The sequence below is a fragment of the Ptychodera flava genome, chromosome 11 (genome assembly GCF_041260155.1).
Source record: "Ptychodera flava strain L36383 chromosome 11, AS_Pfla_20210202, whole genome shotgun sequence".
Lineage (NCBI taxonomy): Eukaryota > Metazoa > Hemichordata > Enteropneusta > Ptychoderidae > Ptychodera > Ptychodera flava.
The window spans coordinates 24,185,376-24,205,543 of NC_091938.1; the positions used below are offsets into that span (position 1 = coordinate 24,185,376).

Sequence of the window (20,168 nt, forward strand, 5' to 3'; positions counted from 1 at the left end):
GACGTGCATTGCGTAAGTGTGTCTGATATACTGCCATCTATTCATAGTCAGAGCATTTGATGTGGTTGAACTCAATTGCAGCAGTCAATCGCTGAATTCAGTGTTAAAGTAGACTCATGACTTGTAGAAAACAACAAAACGAAGACCTTTATTGCAAAACAATAATCAGACATGAAGTAAACAGAAACATTAGTTAAGGCTTGTAACACAGCACATTTAGAGTTTTTATTTGAAATGTTCCTGTGTTAATTGTTATAATTCCTTACAGTGTAACTTCTTTTAGTATTCAGAAATACAGCATTACCTTTTCATACAATGTTAATTACTAGTTTTGCAAGGTTTCAATCCAGCTTAGTCAAAATACGAGAGGAAAAACGGGCAATATATCTCTGAATAATCAATGTACATGAATAAATTATGTAAATCTAATGCATCTCAATGACCTATTGTTCAGTCATCAATGTCTATTGCCCAGTGCAGATCATTACATAATAATATATTCGTGGTTCAGAAAGGTTCAGAAACCCGAACTTGATATATTCATGCCATACACGTAGCTGAGGTTGTGAATTCTGTATCCCTTGCGTGTGTGTTTACTTGTTTGATATGAAGAAATTTCGAAAGTGAAAGACTTAAACTTTTGCTCAAAATTTCATAGTGAAACTTTCATCTATTTTCTTACAAAATCAAGAATAAAAATCAGGGGTTACCGTGCAAATTTTGGTACTAGAGAAACAAATTAACCCAAGATTTACCGATACTTAAAATTCAAAATGGCCGCCATCCCAGTGTTAAATCTAAGGAGAAAAAATAAAATTTTTGATTTTCGAAAACTAAACCGGTGAAAAGATTTTTTACACCAAAATGAACACCCACAAGTAGTATATTAGCAAAGAATTGTAAAAGTTAGAGAGTCCGAATATCTGCATCGAGGCGAGTTCTACCTTAATGGTACTTCAGCGAGTGGTTCTGAAACCCAGTTTCATGTTTGTGTTCGATATGAAACGATCGAACTCTACTCGAACGAAAGCTTGTTCCGAACTTCTAAGTTTTCATTCTGATATAAAGTCCATGTGTGTTTGATTTGAGGAGACTGAGTTAAACCTAGAAAAAGTTGTGAAATGTAAGCGTTCGATTGATCTTATTGAGCCAAATATGTGCATTCCCGATTGTTTCTCTGAAGGAAATGTTTTACGTTCAAAATGATCTCCAAAACCCGACTGACTGAATAATCGAATAATACCAGTCCTCGAATACAAACCAATCATACAGTTCAAACTCACTGTGTCCACAAATTTGAATTTCCTTGTTACATAACTTAAGAGAAAAAGAATTCCCTACCCGTCACTTTACTGGGTGTGTTTATAAATACTCTCGCGTAGCTTTAATTAAATTAAATTCATCTTGCTATGTGTTATGTTTGTGTGAATCGACTAAATATTGTAATTTTGTCAAATTCAATCGAACCACTGTCAGCATGATGAGTTGGAAATACTGACAGAAATTGTTTTGGTACGATTGTGCAGTTATGGTTTATTTTTACACAAAATGTAAAGAGAACTTGTTCTCACAAAATAACAGTGCAGAAGTGAAGTTCACTAACTGAATAGAGGTGATACCTCTTCCCCCGTAAACGAACTATTCGCTTTTTGAACTCTGCGACAATCTGAGGCAGTCCCTATACTCTTTGCGGTTTGGTGCCCTGCAGGTTTTTGTCTAGCAGTCACGGTGTTTTGATATTAAAAACAGTTGTCGGCTGTCAAGTGAGAGTGGTAGAAATGATCGAAATGACGAAAGTGGGCAGAAAACAGCTTTCGCCACACCGCCAAGGTTGTATTAGTATAGGAGGCTTGCGCAAGAGTGGTGAAACAGTCATAGTTATGTAACATAAAGTGGCAGTTTACTGACGACAGTTATTTTCGTAACACATTTGAAGATCACCTACTGCATATTGAAAAAGTTTTTACCAATCTACGTGAAGCAGGATTTTCAATAAAAGCCTAGTAAGTATCTGTTTGTGCGGAGAAGTGTGAAATTCGCGACATATCAAAAATCAAGATGGGATTTTAGTTGATCAAAGTGAAGAAGAGGCCGATAAGAATTACCCTCACCCTATCACAGTCACGCAGCTTAAGTCATTTTTTGGGAATGGCCAATTATTGTCGGAAATTTATGGAGAAATTTCGTGCTATACGTGCTATAATTAGACAACATGGTATCCTTTGTCATCATGCGAGTGATAATTTGGAATCAAAACAACCACCTGAGATGTTTGGTGACGGCGGAAGTGAAGCACTGAAAGAAAAACGTAATGGTGTACAACTATATAAAGAAATTTTACTTCAACTTGCTTGTTTAATCTTGGGGGAACTTATTTCGGTAGATAGGCCTAATTGAATTACTACGGGCCGCGTGCTCACGTATGACAGGGACTGGACAATAATTACTGGGCCCGGGGAAGGGTCATGTTTTCAAAAATGACGATGCACGAAAAATAGTGACCCTTCAAAACAGTTTGCAAGAAAATAGTGACGCTCCCTAATTTTCATGCTCAAAAAAACAAACAAACAAACAAACCAGTGACCCTTCTCTGCGCGTCACGGTCAATATCAATAATATATTAAATGACGAATACCATCTTATTTGACATTTATGGCTTTGCAGAGTGACCGTGCTAAAATACAAAGTTACGGTTTTTCGCAACCCGTTTCAGAATAATTAATATAAGTATTATATAGAAATAATAATGCGAATAATAATAGGTTCAATTTCCGTGAAAATTTCAACATAAGGGTATTTTTGGTCGAAAAGACCAAATATGATATCGATTTCACTGCCCTATGTTTCCATGGTAACCATTTAAGGGGTTGAAAATTTCAATTTTTCTAATATCCCATGAAAAGTTACTTTGATTGATATGAAAATTATCTAGTGGGGGAGTTCGGGTCAGAGAACACAAAAACCAGACTTATTTTAATCTTTCAAGTTGCCATGGTAACTATTTTGGCATTGAAAATGTTACTTTTTCCCTAATTCCTATTAAAAATGTATTCGGACATAAATCCCGGTATTTTGGGAATAATCTCATTATTATACACCTTTTCCAATCCAATTTTACCTCGAAAAAAATCAAAATTAAAGCTTTTTTAGGGATGCCTGTCCCGCACTGCACTGAGCGATCGCGAGCAAACTGAGAACGCGAAGTGCAAAGAACGAAATTTCAAACCCGCGCAGCGCAGTGTACGTGTTTGAAATTGTAGGTCGGCAGCATAATTTCACCCGAATTCACAGGCTTTTGATTCACCACTACTAACGTGTTGAAGTAGCGAATGTTTAGAAGTATTTCCCCGCATTGACGTAATGGTGTTTTGAGGTCAAAGGTCAAATAGCGTCCAATAACACCAAAAGTTATTGTACTCCACGTCAAAGTTATTGGACTCTGCGTCCTCTGATACCAAAATTTACTGTACGAAGAAAACTCCATGGATTGCAGACGCAGGTGTATAATAATAAAGATAATGTATATTGGGGCCATTGTGGTCAAAATTATATTTTCCGTTAATTTTAGTGTGTTAGAATTAATTTTATATAGACCAGTAATAATTTTTCGAGCATTTTTAATTTTGTTTCATGCAGTCATCTCAAATAAGTGTTATATAGTATATTAAAAACTTATTATGCATTCATCGAATCAAGTTTATGCCCTCAAATTAATTTTATGTGCTAAAATTAATTCTACTAGTCTCTCAAATTAATTTTATGAACCCGATTCCCCTTATCACCCAATGTACCATTATTTATCATAAGCAGTAACAGTAGCGCAGTTTTTTTTTAACACTTGATTCACTGGTACTTATTTATTTTATGGATTTACAATAATTGATTTCTTTGCCTCATTCAAGGAAGAAAAATGAAGAAAAATTATTTCTGATTGTTTAACTATAGTAAAATTATGACCATGTAGTGGTGCATTATTTTAGTGTGACCTGGTGTGACCCCATAAACTCTATAATTAGCTAGATCCCTTTCCATGGTAGCAACGGCTAAATTTGAACATGGTGTCTGTATACCTTTAAACACTTTTTTAAATCAAGCAGGCCAAGACAGTGGGGAAATATTACAAGATAAATGTTTCACGTTTAATACTGCATGCCCTACTTGACATAGTATAGGGCCCTCACTTGTGCGAACGTCGTAGGAAACATTTATTGCAACAATTCACCCTAAATATAAAGAATCGGCTGTCAATTAAACTGCGGTTGCTAACCAACCGGAGGTAAACAGTGAGACTAAACGTGCCAAGAAATACGAACGCAATAGTAATCGTTTTGGCGTGTGTGCCAACTCACAATTAGGGACGGACCATTAGATCTTGGGAGGGGGGTGGTCAAAAACAGAAAAAAAATATTCAGAGCAGAAAGTTAGGAAAAAAAAATCTTCAAACTAGTTTGCAAAATAAAAAAAAAATAAATAAGAAGACAAAGGCGTAAAAAAAAATCTGCAAAAGTCTTTAAAATTTTGAAATTTTTTTTAGATTTTACCGACAGTAAGCAACTTTCTGTATTTTTAATACATCCTCCCGGCACATTTTTAATTTTAATTTATACATTTAGAGTGACTGTATCCCTTATACTGGAAGTTGTGATTATCTTATCTTTTCAGGACTTTTGTATTCTGATCACTTGAAAATTATGAAATTATAGAGCCTGTTTACTACTTGTTTCTGTTTCCTGCGTACAAACCAAGCAGGTACACTAGGTAAAACATTGAAACTATGGTATGGTTGTCAAGACAGAAAGTTGTATTTGCCTTTTAAGATCAAGGTAAACAGATGCAGGCCACATCAGTTTCATTTTTTTACAGCATTTTATTACAATGATGAATGCAAGAATTGGTGAACAAGTAGAAACACGTCAATAATGATAAAACAACATATCAAGTCATTATGTATTATTTTGCTTTTAAAAAGGCATTTTCAATTCTTTTTTCTCAAAAAACAGCCTCAAATAACAACAGCAACACATGTTTTAACATTCAACAATACACTACGTAGAATGCCATCTATCCAACAAATCCCAACACAAAAACACATAAAAGGGTTGAACTTTGAAAGTTTCTCGATAGCAAATACTGAATAAATCTGCATGGTTAATCGTTTTTGTGTAGCAAATTTCAAAGAAATTGGACAAGCCCTTTCAGAGAATACAGATTTTTTGACCATGAATGGCATAAATTGCCCAAAAAGACAAATATTGAAATTTCAACACATCTATACACATCCAATCAATTTGGACATGCTGCTACAGAGAAATAGATGTTTTGATCAAAAGAGGGCAACAATTGCTCTAAAAACACAAATATGCAAATTTCACTATATTATTTAGCTTTAATATTTTAGCTTCTCAGCTTGTCAAAATCAATTGTAAATCATGAGATATGCATGATGTTTGGTGGGGTGAATGTAGGCATTTCACCATGCAGTAGAAAGGGAAGCCAGGAAACCAAAAAAGTCAATTTTCAAAACCATACGAAGCTACTGAGGAGCAAGAAGACCATGTTTCAGAGGAAGATGTGTAATCAGAAAAAATGCTCCCAAAGTGCCACCAAATAACACCATTTTTATCTCTATTTTTCAAAAGCTCCAACAGCAGGAGGGGGACACCCCCTCCTGACCTCCCCCCGCAAAACTACTCCCCAAGTGCCACCAAATAACACCATTTTAATCTCTATTTTTCAAAAGCTCCAACGGCAGGAGGGGGACACCCCCTCCTGACCTCCCCCGGCAAAACTACTCCCCAAGTGCCACCAAATAACACCATTTTAATCTCTATTTTTCAAAAGCTCCAACGGCAGGAGGGGGACACCCCCTCCTGACCTCCCTGGCAAAACTACTCCCCAAGTGCCACCAAATAACACCATTTTAATCTCTATTTTTCAAAAGCTCCAACGGCAGAGGGGGACACCCCCTCCTGACCTCCACCGGCAAAATACTCCCAAGTGCCACCAAATAACACCATTTTAATCTCTATTTTTCAAAAGCTCCAACGGCAGGAGGGGGAACCCCCTCCTGACCTCCACCGGCAAAATACTCCCCAAGTGCCACCAATAACACCATTTTAATCTCTATTTTTCAAAAGCTCCAACAGCAGCAGGGGACACCCCCTCCTGACCTCCCCCGGCAAAACTACTCCCCAAGTGCCACCAAATAACACCATTTTAATCTCTATTTTTCAAAAGCTCCAACGGCAGGAGGGGGACACCCCCTCCTGACCTCCCGGCAAAACTACTCGCCAAGTGCCACCAAATAACACCATTTTAATCTCTATTTTTCAAAAGCTCCAACGGCAGGAGGGGGACACCCCTCCTGACCTCCCCCGGCAAAATACTCCCCAAGTGCCACCAAATAACACCATTTTAATCTCTATTTTTCAAAGCTCCAACAGCAGCAGGGGGACAGCCCTCTCCTGACCTCTCTCCGGTGACCGCTTGCGTGGCCGCTTGTGGTGCTTGGCACCACATGTTTGCCCTCTTTGTCTTCAGACAGCGACGAACGAAAAAAAAATTATAAATCTGAAAATTTACTCTGAAAAAAAAATTTGCACAGCTAATCTCAATTGGAAAAAAAAAATTTCAGAAATTTACAATAGTAAAAAAAAAATTTTCACAATTTCATTGTGACCACCCCCCTCCCAAGGTCTAATGGTCCATCCCTTATAGAAAACCGCAAAGATTAGCCGTTTTGGCGTTTGCCGACAAATCAGCGAACAAAAAACAGGAAACTGCAAAACCGCAAAAAGTGATAAAGAAATGTAAACAGCAATGGCATAGTTTCTATAAAAATCTCTACATATGTATATCAACCTGGGGAATAAGATTTTGACCTGAGGCTGTAGCACAATGCACAATCGAATAGCCAGTATTATTGTAAAAGGCGATAGTCAGATTGTATCAAACTATTGACATGCGACAAAAATAATTAATCTTTCCACCTTTCAGCCTGATGAAAAACGCATTTATTGATTCGCCAAAGGCCTGTGGATTCGCTTATTTTTGCACAAGTGCTACATGGACATAGGAAAATGTTCGACTCACCCTCTGGATTGTTGAGAATATAACTGATTGTTTCAGTGAATCAGCCATGATGAGAGTTCTCGAATCCAAAACTGTAGCCGTGCTCGAATACGGCTTCTCATTAAATTACGTCATTGTATACAAGAGTTAGCATTCCAAAGTCTGTCACCCTGTTTTTTCGAAGTTTGGAGAAGGGCGGCATTTCTATCTGAATGATTGAACGACGTGAAACACAAAATTCCATCGCACATGTTCCGGCAATATGTAAAATAGAAACACGCTGCAGTTGCGTAAGCTTATAAGCTTATACTCCACCAAATGGCCACAGGCGGCGTGAATTTTCTGAAAGGGTTTTCATTAACGTCCTACTTGGCACCTTAACACTCACATGTGATATCCTGAAAAGTATTCTCTACAGTAATTCCAGTTTCTGTCAATATTCAACTGTTCAACGACACGATAGCACGAGCATTACTGACACGCGCACAAAGACTCAATTGCGCATGCTCTCTGAAGGGCGTGCGTGTGAATTGCGCGTGTTCCAACAGCGAAGAACGCAAATCGCAGGATCTCTGCCTAGACTACTCTGGCAGGGCGAAACATGGGAGATGCAAAAAAAAAATGTTTATTCTGCAATGCCAATATGACGCTTACGAGGTTCGGTGGTCGCAGAAAAGAAATTTCACTGCACAGAGAGAGAGAGAGAGAGAGAGAGAGAGAGAGAGAGAGAGAGAGAGAGTTATGTGGAAATCTTTTTCATTGTCGTGAGTTTAGATGGATGAAAACTAAAAACAAAATTAAATTGAACTGATTGAACGTGTATCCATAAAGTTCGCACAAAAGTAAAAAAGTCTAGGCCTGCTGCTATCGCTTAAACTGCATAATGTCACTTTTCCGACAAGCATTACCCCTTAGGTTAATGATATCCCCCTCTCTCCGAACAGTATGACGCATAATTCTGCGCTGCACGTACAACAATTGGAAGTCACCCCATTGAAAAAATTAAAATAAACAACACCTTTTTTTCAGAATTCCAACACAGCTTCTATGAACTGTTATTTCTATATAATACTTATAGCCCCTAAACTTGTAATAATAATAATAATAATAATAATAATAATAATAATAATAATAATAATAATAACAATAATAATATTAATAATAATAATTGGTTCTTATATAGCGCACATATCTGTTTGTACATGTGCCCAAGGCGCTTTACAATTATTATTATTACCCCTGGTCACTGATATGATATCACTCAACGCCCTAGGGAGCAAACAACAGCTCACATGTGCAGCCAATTGGCGCAGCGAAGCTAAACGTACACATTACAACCACTGTCCTACCAGGTACCCATCGCTCATTGGTGGGGAGAAGCAATGAGGAATAAAGTGCCTTGCTCAAGGACACAGCACCATGGCCATATCGGGGCTCGAACTCACCATCCTGTGATCGTGCGTCCACTGCTCTAGCCACTGGCCCAGAACATGGTGAATCGTTTATTTTAGAACATAGAATCTGTCACACAACAAGAACTGCACAATACACAAGATGATTAGAGGTTATTACCCAATATCGCCTGTTCCTGTGTCGTATCAGCATGAGTGTCATTTGTGCTGCGTCAGACACGAGACGAAGTCCGAGTGTCTGACGCAGCACAAATGACACAAATGACCGATTTATCATATACCTATGCCCATAATTTTAGGGAATGTTACTAATAGAACGAAAAACCTTAAATTTTGAGGCTTTACTTTATTACGCCTTGCGCATGAATATCAGAATGTTGATGTGAACAGGCTTCATTCATAAAGTATACGACGAAGATGTCAACATCGTCAACATCACGCGCGACATCGCTGCAAGTCGCGATTATGAAACCAGTGAAACCAAAGAAGAAAGACACCGGGATACAAAAATCGTCATACAGAAGGAACATTTTCAGGTGCAATATGCTATTACAACTGTAACCGATCAAAAACTGCTCACCTTTAAATCTATCCTGATTTCGATCGTCGTACGGCACGGAGGTCGCATTTTGTTAGTTTACCCTTAGAGTTGCCATGTCAACAGTCGCCTCGCGCTCACTACCTGTTCGGTGGAGACCGTGCACAGGGCCAGCGCCATGCGAACGGCAGAATGTTTGCTAGAATTTGACAAAAAAAATACCATGGGAAAAAAATTCAAGACTCAACGTGATATTTCCGTATTTTGCAACCAGAAATACCCGTGTTCCTCGAAGCCCTTCAAGTTTTTACGTCGGCGACATCGCTTCGCAGGCGGGGAACGACAGCCACTTTGTTGTTTACGTTGTTTACCAACAAACTGCTAATGTAGTTCAGGAAAACTAATGACGTTCATCGTGCATATCTCGACGTTTACCGTGAAATTTCACGGCTGATATTTTACGGTGAACGTCACTAGGATGTAGCAATATGGGCATGGGTATGATAAACGGCATTATCTACGGGAGTACAGTTGTCGTAATAATATTGAAATCCTCGGAATTCCGCAACGAAAAAAAAGAAAGACACAGCAACACAATAAGGTCAATTAGCGAGCATTTTGACGACCTCCATGCTTTGATAAATTTACTTGATTATATTAGCCTGATAATTGTTCGCAAAACATGGTCACTTAACATTCAAGCTGTGGTTGCAATGTAAATGCCTTCTAGCGGGACTACATATCGTTGTCATTCAGCGAATCAAAAACGAGTTTTCTTTGTAAGCGAGAAGATAGAGTTACGTTTACTAAACGGAATCAAAAATGGTGAGACAACTTGACGAAATAAAGTTGATTTTGTATTTTTCGATGTATATGCCTCAAAAGTTCTTGCTTACTAACGATCAAGATTTGGTGTTCAGAGTGACAAGTAAAGATTAAATTATCGATCGGCAACAACATTTAAGGACAAACACTTCTGTGTTTATCTTGTTTAGTTACCTACCTTTTGCTTCACCACGGTCCCTCGCCGTGGCATCACCATTAGAGGTTGAACTCAGTCTGCCTAAATTGACAATCGAGACCGGTTCATTTTATATAATTCTTCTGGTAAACCAACTGAACCAACTCTGTTATTTACTTCTTCGTACCTTGCTATAAGGTGCCAATGACGCCTGCAATGCCAACTTGAAGATGGCTCATTGAGTTGATCATTTTTTTTGAATTCTGTTCCACCAAAGTAAAGTGAATGAAAATACCGATGCTATATAATGGTTACTACATGATACCGGTATGAACAAAATGATTCTTATCAATAAAGGGAAAGTGACTCGAATTGTCGTTCATATTTTGTTTGTTGGCGTACATTGTGTGATGTTGTGTATTTTGTAAGTGTGTATTCATCTGACTGTTTTGTTTATTGAGCTGATTAGCCATGGCGAGACGTAACCGTAGTGTACGTGTCTTCACAAGGACCCAAAGCCAAGGAACTTAGCCGGAGATGTTTGTTCGTTGCCAGTTTTTTTGCCAAAAAACAATGTAGCTGAAACTGTTTGTTTGAAGTGCAAAGAAATAAAGCGTAAAATGAAAACAATAGCAACACGCAAATACACAATTATAACTTTTTCGAGGGAGGACAGCTTGGATATTCTTTTCGCCCAACGGTCGATCAACACAAACAGGGAAGTGCGTCTGGTTTCTATCTGCTATCTGATTTTTTTCATTGAAAAAAAAACGCCATGAAGATGTAAAATATGAATACATCAAGCCAACATAAAACATCAATAATTGGCAACACTCTCAAGACCTGGTCGGAAGACGTGTACTTGTAAAACGACGCGATGCTAGGTGGACTACCGCCGCCCGTTGAGCGGACAGCGGCCATGCAGGCAGGTATTTCTGAGTTGAGTTATACTATCACGGTACCCGTGCTTACATTTTTAGTCGCTCAGGTGCTCGCGCGCCTGATTCGCTCCAATGGTGCGGGTATTTTAGTGAAATTCGTTATGTAGAGACAAAGCCAAATGACCCGGTCTACAGTGTCGTGAGGCAGAGTTTTTCAGAGAAATCATTCAGGAGGGGACAGATCGAGGTCCACTTGTGTAGGCCCGCGAAGTGCCTCCAAGCGGAAGTGAATGGCTCGGTAACGCAGAGCATAATGAGGGAATGAAAGTTTATGCTTCGCATTCGCCAGCTAGAGGGCGTTTACGTTGCGAACACCGCCTGCATAACAGTGTTGATTATTCGCCTTTTAAATACTGTCATACAAATTAGTGGTAAAGAAATTTCGCAAGATGGCGGTGCAGCAATATAGTGCATTTAGCATTACCACAGGTTCAAATTACCAATTTGCAAACTCCGATTCGCCATTCTTATTTCCATTGTAAGGCCATATAAGAACATTCTTTGATTGCCGTCCTTGGAATTTGAAAAACCTACCAGCCAGCCAGGAAAAAAACACAAACACAGACAAAAAACACAGTTGTATTAACATAAGCTCAATTCTTATTTACCTATGCACATCACAACCTGTCATATTTCATATGTCCACCGTGTACATTCCCTCTCTCTGCTGGGGGTCATTCAGTCATTCTTCTTTCTTTTGGGTCTTGGATTCCAACCTGACTCCCATTACTTTGCTGGTTCCCACACTTTGGGCTTTGCAGGATGGATTCCAACCTTGGGGCAGTTGCTTGACCTTCGCTTCAGGTCATCAACTGCCCCTTTCACTCCGCTTGCTTGACCGAAGAGGCCCGCTCCCATGTTTGTATATAGTGGTTGTACTTTATTTGGATTCATAGCACAATTTACATAGCTTTCTAGAGACGTTTTGATGTTGTTATATGCACTTGCAGTATCCTGTTTGTTATTTTTTGATTCTTAATAAGGCTCTGTTAGTTTATCATCAATGTAATGCGGTGTGTTCACAAAGTGTAATCTGTGTTTTTGACAGAGATGTGTTTTGTGAACTTGCCACACTGCTTCCTTCCGGCCCCTTGATGACTATCACCTGTCAACTTGTTTCCCTCCAAATTCCTCTAAGCCTATCAGTTCCTCAACTGCACACGGCACACAGCCTCAGCAGTCTTTGGTGTTGCACTTTTCCATCATTCAGTTGTCATTGTTCGCTGTGTACAACAAAACAGCAAATTAATAGAAATAGAAATAAAAATGAATATAGGAAAACTGTGTCACTAGGAATGCATTGCACACGATTTTGTTTTACCGAATGTGAAAGGATTTGTAGGGCTTGACCTCAATTTCTTGCCAAATTGTCTAGGGAAGGTGTTTATTTTGTGAGTTCTATCACATAAGTAGTATATCAAAAGAACGGCATTTGTATGTAAAACACAAAATTGATATCCAAAGAGATGTCAAACGATTATTTTACTGACCTATTTTCATATTTATATTGAAAAAATACTGTTAATTAATTATTATGAAACTCCACTCAAGATGCATATGGTATTTAGTTAATGAATTGACTTATTTATTTATTTATTTAAATATTTATTTATTTATTTATTTATTTTATTAATTACCACACAAGATGCGTGTGGGCATTTGCGCAGCTTCTCGCACGATGCTAAAGGAAGATTGATGCGCAGTGCTTATGTCCGAGAGATATTAACCTTCGTTATTATTACACATCTTACACCCATGACCGGTATGTAAAATGGGCCGAGTATTGACCGTTTTCTTGTAATGACACCTACTGTTTCTTCTGATTTCCGGGAGTATTGAAGGCTACGTCCTGCTGACAACGTGAAGCTACACATTCAGAGTGCAAGACATTGATAGCGCCAAAAATGAACGCAAAGAGGTATCATACAAAACTCTATACTTGGGGCGACTGTAAAAAATGCATGGTTACTTTCTTATTAGAACTGCATGGTGTCTGTGTTTTTCCTCAGAACAGATGTGAGTTTAAGTTTGAAAAATAATTGCGGCGATTGCAACCTCACACTTGCACTACCAAGTTACAAAGGAATTGGCGATATTAAAAAATACAAGCAAACAACGTAGCCTTTAAGCTCCTGCTAATCATATGGGGATTATAGTTTCTGGTTACACACTCAAGGTATGTTTAATCAAAGTCCTCTTATGTCTCACTCCATTTTATAATTCAAGGGTCCTAGGAGGGGGAAATAAGTGAAGGGTTTTATCGTGACGGTCTCGAACCTTAATGTTTGTTTTCATTTTTACGTCCTGGCGTTTTTTCAAGTTTTACATCACAGCCCTAAACTCAAGCTGTCGAATAGTCATTGGATTGTTCTCCTAAACAAAAACTTCTTAACTATGGATAAAATATTTGTCGAGTTTAAATGAACGTAAATTTTCAAACCTTTTCTGCACATTATTGTATTCAATGACACTGCTAATCTACAGACCCTATAGCAATCCATGTTTTATCTCTTTCAATACTTGTCAAGCTGCCGAGCCTTGTTATAGATACTATTGCATCGTAATGTTCTCATTTTGACGAAGGCGTAATATTCGGAAAAAATCGGAATTGGAAAAATTAACAAAACTACGCACGTGTAAATAAAACAGTAGCCTCAGCCTCAAAAATATCTTTGATAGTATTTTATAAGAATAAGAAGCTGACAGGAAGAAGTGGTAGAACGTACTGAATGAAATGGCGCTAGGGAAAGTACTTTCAAATGAAATTTGCGACCCAAATCACGTATGACACGCTGAAGCATTGTCATTCAAAACAATAAACAAAGAGAATTTTTCTACACATGCTAATTGAGCCGAAATCATGACATAACGTTTTTACAACTGTTAAATATTGTATGAGCTGCATGCCACATGGTTCTCCAGCCCCTTTAAATTGCCGGTCCATACAAACAACCCTTGATTAAATATTTATCACACCACAATATCAATAATCCATTTAGCAAAGCCTTTAGACTCTCATAAAAATCCGACCCCCTTCTAAACTGCAAAGTGATCAGTGATTCGATAATCCAGTGTGCTTTGAATGTCTGACCAAATCCGAACGACTTTTAGAAGTGCATGTTCGAAACACCAAACCAAACAACTAAATACATATAGCAAGCACACAGCGTGTCCTGGCAGAGGCTTATGGTAGTACGATTTTTTTTAAATTTTCCTCGAAGTTTCTGAAAGAAAACCTTCAATCATTCTTTTCCGAAACCTACAATAACAATCAGGAATCAAAATGCAGATTCTAATTTTGGTATAAGAGAAAGTAATTACCGAATATTCACCGACTCTTGAAATTCAAAATGGCCAAAATCCCCGTGTTAAATCTAGGCGGAAAATAAATCTTCGATTTTCACAATTACAAACTGGTGAAAACTTTATTTTACACACTGATCTAAAAATTAGTCCCCGCAAGTAGTAGACAAAAAAAACTATTGAAGACGTTTGATAGTCTGAATATCTGTTCCAGAGACGCATCTAACCTTAATCGAAATATTTTACCTTATTGGCAGCGCTTATCCAGAGAAATCAGTGAGTGGGATTTTACATAAGATTTTGGACGAGATGAAATGAATTGTGTGAGTTCATGTGTTTGTTTCAAGCAGATGTGCTCGTCTTTATGGGTTTTATCAGGTGCAGCCAACAAACAATGCACTTTTAAAGGGGTCTTGACTATGATAAGATATATTGTGCATGGCAAGAAATGTGAACGGACTTATTTTAAGTCAAGAGGGTAATTAATTAGCTGTTCATAATTTACCCTCCCACTGGAAATTTTTCAATTTACACTGCCACACTCAAACTTCATTTTTACCCACTCCCCACATATTTTTGCCTGTTTCCCCTCCCCACTGTGAATGTTTGAAGCTCCCCTGCCCTGTGGCGAAATAAAATTGCCAATTTCCCCTGCCATGGAAAAAATTCCCCTCAAAATTTTGTCATTCCATTTCCCCTGCAGACATGTAGCTGCCCTACCCTGTGATGAAAAAGACCTGTCGATTTTCCCCTGCCCTGAGAAAAAAATTCGCCTGAAAATTAACATTCCCACGCAGACACATACTGCAGTGGCCTTGTATTTGGTTTCCATCTCGTAGTACATAGAGTGAGATGAGTGGTCAATCTATAGGCTAAGTAGTCTGGGTAACCTTTAAAAGGTATAAGTACTTGCCCTGTGTCCCCATCCCCGGAAACACCATGGCTGAAATTCCCCTGTCCCCGTTTTAAAGTAGCTTCCTCTCTCCTCGTTTTTCGCTAAGCCCTGTCCCCAGGACAATCAACCAATATCTGCCCTGCCCGACAAAAAAAACCCTAAAATTTGCTCCCCTGCCACCTAAAAATATGTCCCCTGCCCTAGCAAAATTAAAATTTCCCCTTCCCTCAAAAATTGCTTCCGGAATAGCTTTTTCGATGAAAAGCTCCGTTGGCTGCACCTGATTTATTTCACAGATTTAACGAACAGCACATGATAACCCAAACGTCTTCGACGGGGGCACTTGTCTATCGCTTTATTCATTAACGTCTTCTGGGGTCGGATTCGAACTCACAAACCGTCATAGCAACTCATCGACCAAAGAGGCCAAAGACCAATTGAAAACCACTTGGTTACATGCCCACATAAAATGATAAGATCGGTTGTTTGGCAACCGAGTTAAGTTGTCACAGTTTTTACTAAGACCCCTCAACATAGCTATGTGCAGAAATTTTCAAAGCGACCGCCATGCGCTTTGAGCAATGCAAGGCATACAATTTTGTTTGTCCATCGGGAGCATGAGTTTGATTTTATTTATGTACTTATACGCCGGGCACTCTGTCAGGTAAAACCTTACTTCACGGAAATTCCGCAATTTTTAATAAAGTTGTCTTTATCATGAAGCAATTCAGGAAATATCATATTTAACGCTTCCGCGTTCATAAAATATGACGCTATTTGTTCATGAAGATTTTTTTATCAGTCCATCATCCAACAGGCGTTAGCCCAATTACAGGTACGCATAACCCACCAACCCCAGTGAAGCAATGAGGAGTAGAGTGCCTTGCTCAGGGGCACAACACCGTGCTGGAGTCTTGAACTCACATTCCTCCGACAGTGAGTCCATTACTCTGGACATACCGGATGTTGCACCGGGTCTCGAACCCACCATCCTCTGATAGTGAGTCCGATGCCCTACCCAGTGGTCCACGGTGCCACGTTTTAACGAGTAAACCAGAGAAACGAGTAAACAAGAGAAATGAGAATGAGCTTAGATTAAGATTAAGAATAAAATCATATACTGGACAGACATTTTGCAATTTAAAGCAACATGATTTGACATGCCCAATCTTCTCACAAGAAATGTGAAGTAGAGTAGAAACATTTTTCAAACTTATATTCAGGTGTCGTCAATCTATTCAGGGCAACATGAACACGAGCCAACACATTATTAATTTAAAAAGTGGAGCTACAGGAATCTGGTTACTGTTAGCCACATCTTCAAATTCTCACATCCCGGTCAAAACATTTGCACAAGGCCGTTGAGTGGTGTGGTAAGTTTAAGTCAGTTGCCAATCTCTTTTTTTCTGACAGTGTCCTCATAATGTGAAACCCTGGTACAGGAAGAGGGAATGGAGAAAAATGCGTTGTGCATGATGTTAATTTTATTGCAGTGGCTGCAAAAGTTCCTGGGGTGCACTGGATCTCGGTCACGTGATTTAGTGAACGTGCGGAATCACCAGTAGCCACACGGGCTTTAGACCCAATGTATCTTGTTAATGTTCATGTATTGTTATATGTCACATGTCATGCATCTAGGTTAATTATGGGTACAAAAAACGTGTCTTTTTAGGGCAGGTATAAAACCCTGAGTTTTAGCCATACCGTTCACCATAACAGCTGCGTCCTGCAAGTGTCCGGCTGTAGTGGTAGCTCCTCACCTACTGCATGAGCACACAGTATACTTGGTGTAACGAGAAAACTTAAGCATCACTCGTCTAAGCTTCATCTCGGTTTAATCTTGAAAAAAAGGTAAATATCTGTTATTAATTGTAAATGATTTAATCTTATGCTTCGTGCCTTTTAATTAAATGTTTGATGACTATTACTGCTGCAATGCGTGACAGTTTCTATGAAAAACGACATGCTCTTTTCTTAATTTTCGAGGAATTCAGTTGGTCATTTATGCGTTGCTTTTCTTTTTTCTCACATGTCATGAACTTGTTTTTCACAAGATTTTTTGACGATTACTTTTCCGATAACATTTTATTCATTAAACGTTTGACACAGTCACAGTAATATCTGTTTAGATAGTTTTCCCTCGGTTACCTTTAATGCTGGGGTCGGTAATAGAAGTCGTAAGCAAGGGGCTGTGGACAAGAAATCAACAGTGATTAAAATATGGAATTTATTTTGATGATGGAAAATTAATAATTGAATTAAATATTAAATCGACAAAACCATTAGCATGACTAAGTCCTTTTGCTTAAAAGAGGCGGGAATGCACGGCAAAAGGAAACCTCTGTCTTTGACTTACTCTCATACGAGGAAACTAAAATCAGACAGGTTTGCAAACAATGTAATGTACTTACTTGCAGGAGGAAATGCGCTCTGACCTGCTTTCATTTCCTGCAACTATTGATAAGAAAGTTAAACCATTGTATTTATGTTTTGAAATAAAGAATACATTTTTTCTCGAAGAATTAACATAGATTATGTGGGAAATTTTGGATACGGCTGAACAGCTTTTTTTAATTTAAAAAAACGGCCTTGTAATTACATATGATATCTTTGTTTTTGTAATATTTACTTTTGTTTCAGTGACCACTATTTAGATCTTTCATTTCGTATGTTGTAACGCATTAAAGCTATTATTCATTCTCTGCGACAAGCGTAAACTAATTAGGACCGGTTAAAAGTTTGCATTGCTTGTGTCGCCATTTTCGCTAGGATGTTTTTTAGTGGAATAAACGACGACTTAATCGAGTATGCGAGTTGTCATCATTGCTTCACGTGCTAACGACATAAATAAGGATAAAATGGAGAACTGGAGCGTTAAATTACGACACCTCTTTGACAGCAGGAAATTTTATTGTTTGAGGGATAAGGGTTGACAAACATGGGTAAATCCATGTCACAAATTTGCGTCTGTTGCTCAACAACGTACAAGTGGAACGCTGCGTGTATCCTGTTTCTCTAACAACAGAGTGGAGACTTAAGGTGGAGCTGCAAGTTACCAATACACTTTTTTTCAAAGGAATATTTCTCATCTGAGATGACAAGGAAACAATGCCCTCATACTATATGTTTTCAGAATCTAAAGTTTAGTATGGTAGCAATATTTTACTCGAAGGGTGAAGGGAGCCTATATTTGAGGTTCAATTTTTATATTGGTATTAAAGATGAAAATTAAAGTGAAAAGCTTGATACGATTTTATGAAATGTAATATTTTACTTGAAAGAAGAGTCTTTTAGAAAAAACGACTATTTTACTTTGCATTATCTATCCTCATTCTAAAATGGCATGGGTTGTAAGACTGACATCGAAAAAGGGATTAAAAACATCATTAGCAAAATTGAAATGCCCGTTATTTCAAATGTGAGAGCTTTATTACCCAAAAAATTGTCGTTTTGTCATGTAGCATTTCAAAACATAATGTAAAAATTTCAGGAAATTTGACCCTGCTAGAGTTGAGTTAAATTCTTTGGAAATCTTGCAATTGAGAGAAAAGAAAAGCCAGGAAATCGGGTGATTTGCAGACATTTGCATAAATTAAAATTAACAGTTTTTTTTGTTCTTTATCACGCAACTTAATTATGACTGATTGACAAGCTAAAAGGTGAAGCTAACCAATATTTTAATCCTTTGTTACTAAAGTAATTAAAATTGAATATTTACAAAAAAGGGATTTTGAGGTGAATACGTTATGTTTGGTACGGCACCCCCTCAACCTACAGTTTATGCTGAGGCATACTTTTTAACTTGACTTGGTTCTTGAACGTCGCTTTTTAAGGTAGGGATTTAGCCGAAGGGCTTTGTCTGCGATGTTTCAGTTTTATCTTAATCAATGATCCAACAGGCATCCAACAGACAAACCCAATTACAGGATGAGGTACCCATAACTCACTATCCAATTGAGCAATGAGGAGTAAAGTGCCTTGCTTTGGGGCACAACACAGAGTGTCGAACTCGCCATCCATCGATAGTTTGTCCGTTACTCTGGGCCTAACGGGTCTCGAACTCAACATAGTGAGACCGGTACTCTAACCACGGCCCCACAGTGCCTCCCTCACTTCACTCGGTGACTCGGTGCCCTACGTTGTGTCTTCGAATTCAACCGAGTATTATTGGATTTTAACGGTCATTGAATCACATCGACTTGAAACATTTCGACATTCCACCCTCGCAATCATAATTGACCTGGTCTTCCTATGACCAAACTTCATTTCAAGAAGGAAATTTATGGTAACCCATGCATGCAAATTACTGTTTTCTACGTTTGTTTGAAAATATCATACGTAGATTCAGTGCTTGCCTAAATAACTATTCGTCTTCTTCAGTATATTCTACACAGAATCTTCTGGGCGTTCTGAAGTTACACTCATATATAAATTAGACGAACGAATCCACCAGGTCTGTTGGATGCCTGTTGGATTGAACGAATCGCTTGTAAATTTATAATTTATTTATACTCGTCGACATGTACGGTAAAAGATTAACGCATAATTTACTTACAACAACAAACTAACACATTCCTTGATTGCAACATTAACTTTCACATTTACACCTGCAGATCGCTTAAATTCTCGATCTTATTCGAACTCACAACGTACGTCGCCTAGTCCAAAACCCGTTCGGCTTAATGCCCTCCCTAAAAAACTAGTCGTGCAATAACTGAGGGAAGTAGTTACTGGTTTACTGATCGTGACCCCTCCACACGCGTTAGGCTTCATGAAACACCCGCACATAAATACTAGCGATCACACATCGCATGCACACAAAGGTTCTATCAAAGCAACGAATACATCGCTAAACTTGGCTTCAGAGAGCCGCAGGGACAGCTTTTTTCTACCAGCAGAACTATATCATGATCAACCCGGGGTAAAAATTCAGATATGCTAAGTACATGATGTTTCCTCGAAATAATTTGAAGGGCTCGTTACAGTATGAAGAGGGCATAAAATGTTTGAAGGAGGTGAGGATACTAAGTGGTATGAAGTGGATCAA

The 20,168-nt window shown here is 38.4% G+C and overlaps 1 protein-coding gene across 1 annotated transcript in view; it reads left to right on the forward strand.

The window, feature by feature from the left end:
* The window catches only part of LOC139144432 (uncharacterized), a 43,666-nt gene that overhangs the window by 14,157 nt on the left and 9,341 nt on the right, over positions 1 to 20,168 (forward strand). The gene's annotated exons all lie outside the window — the stretch shown is intronic.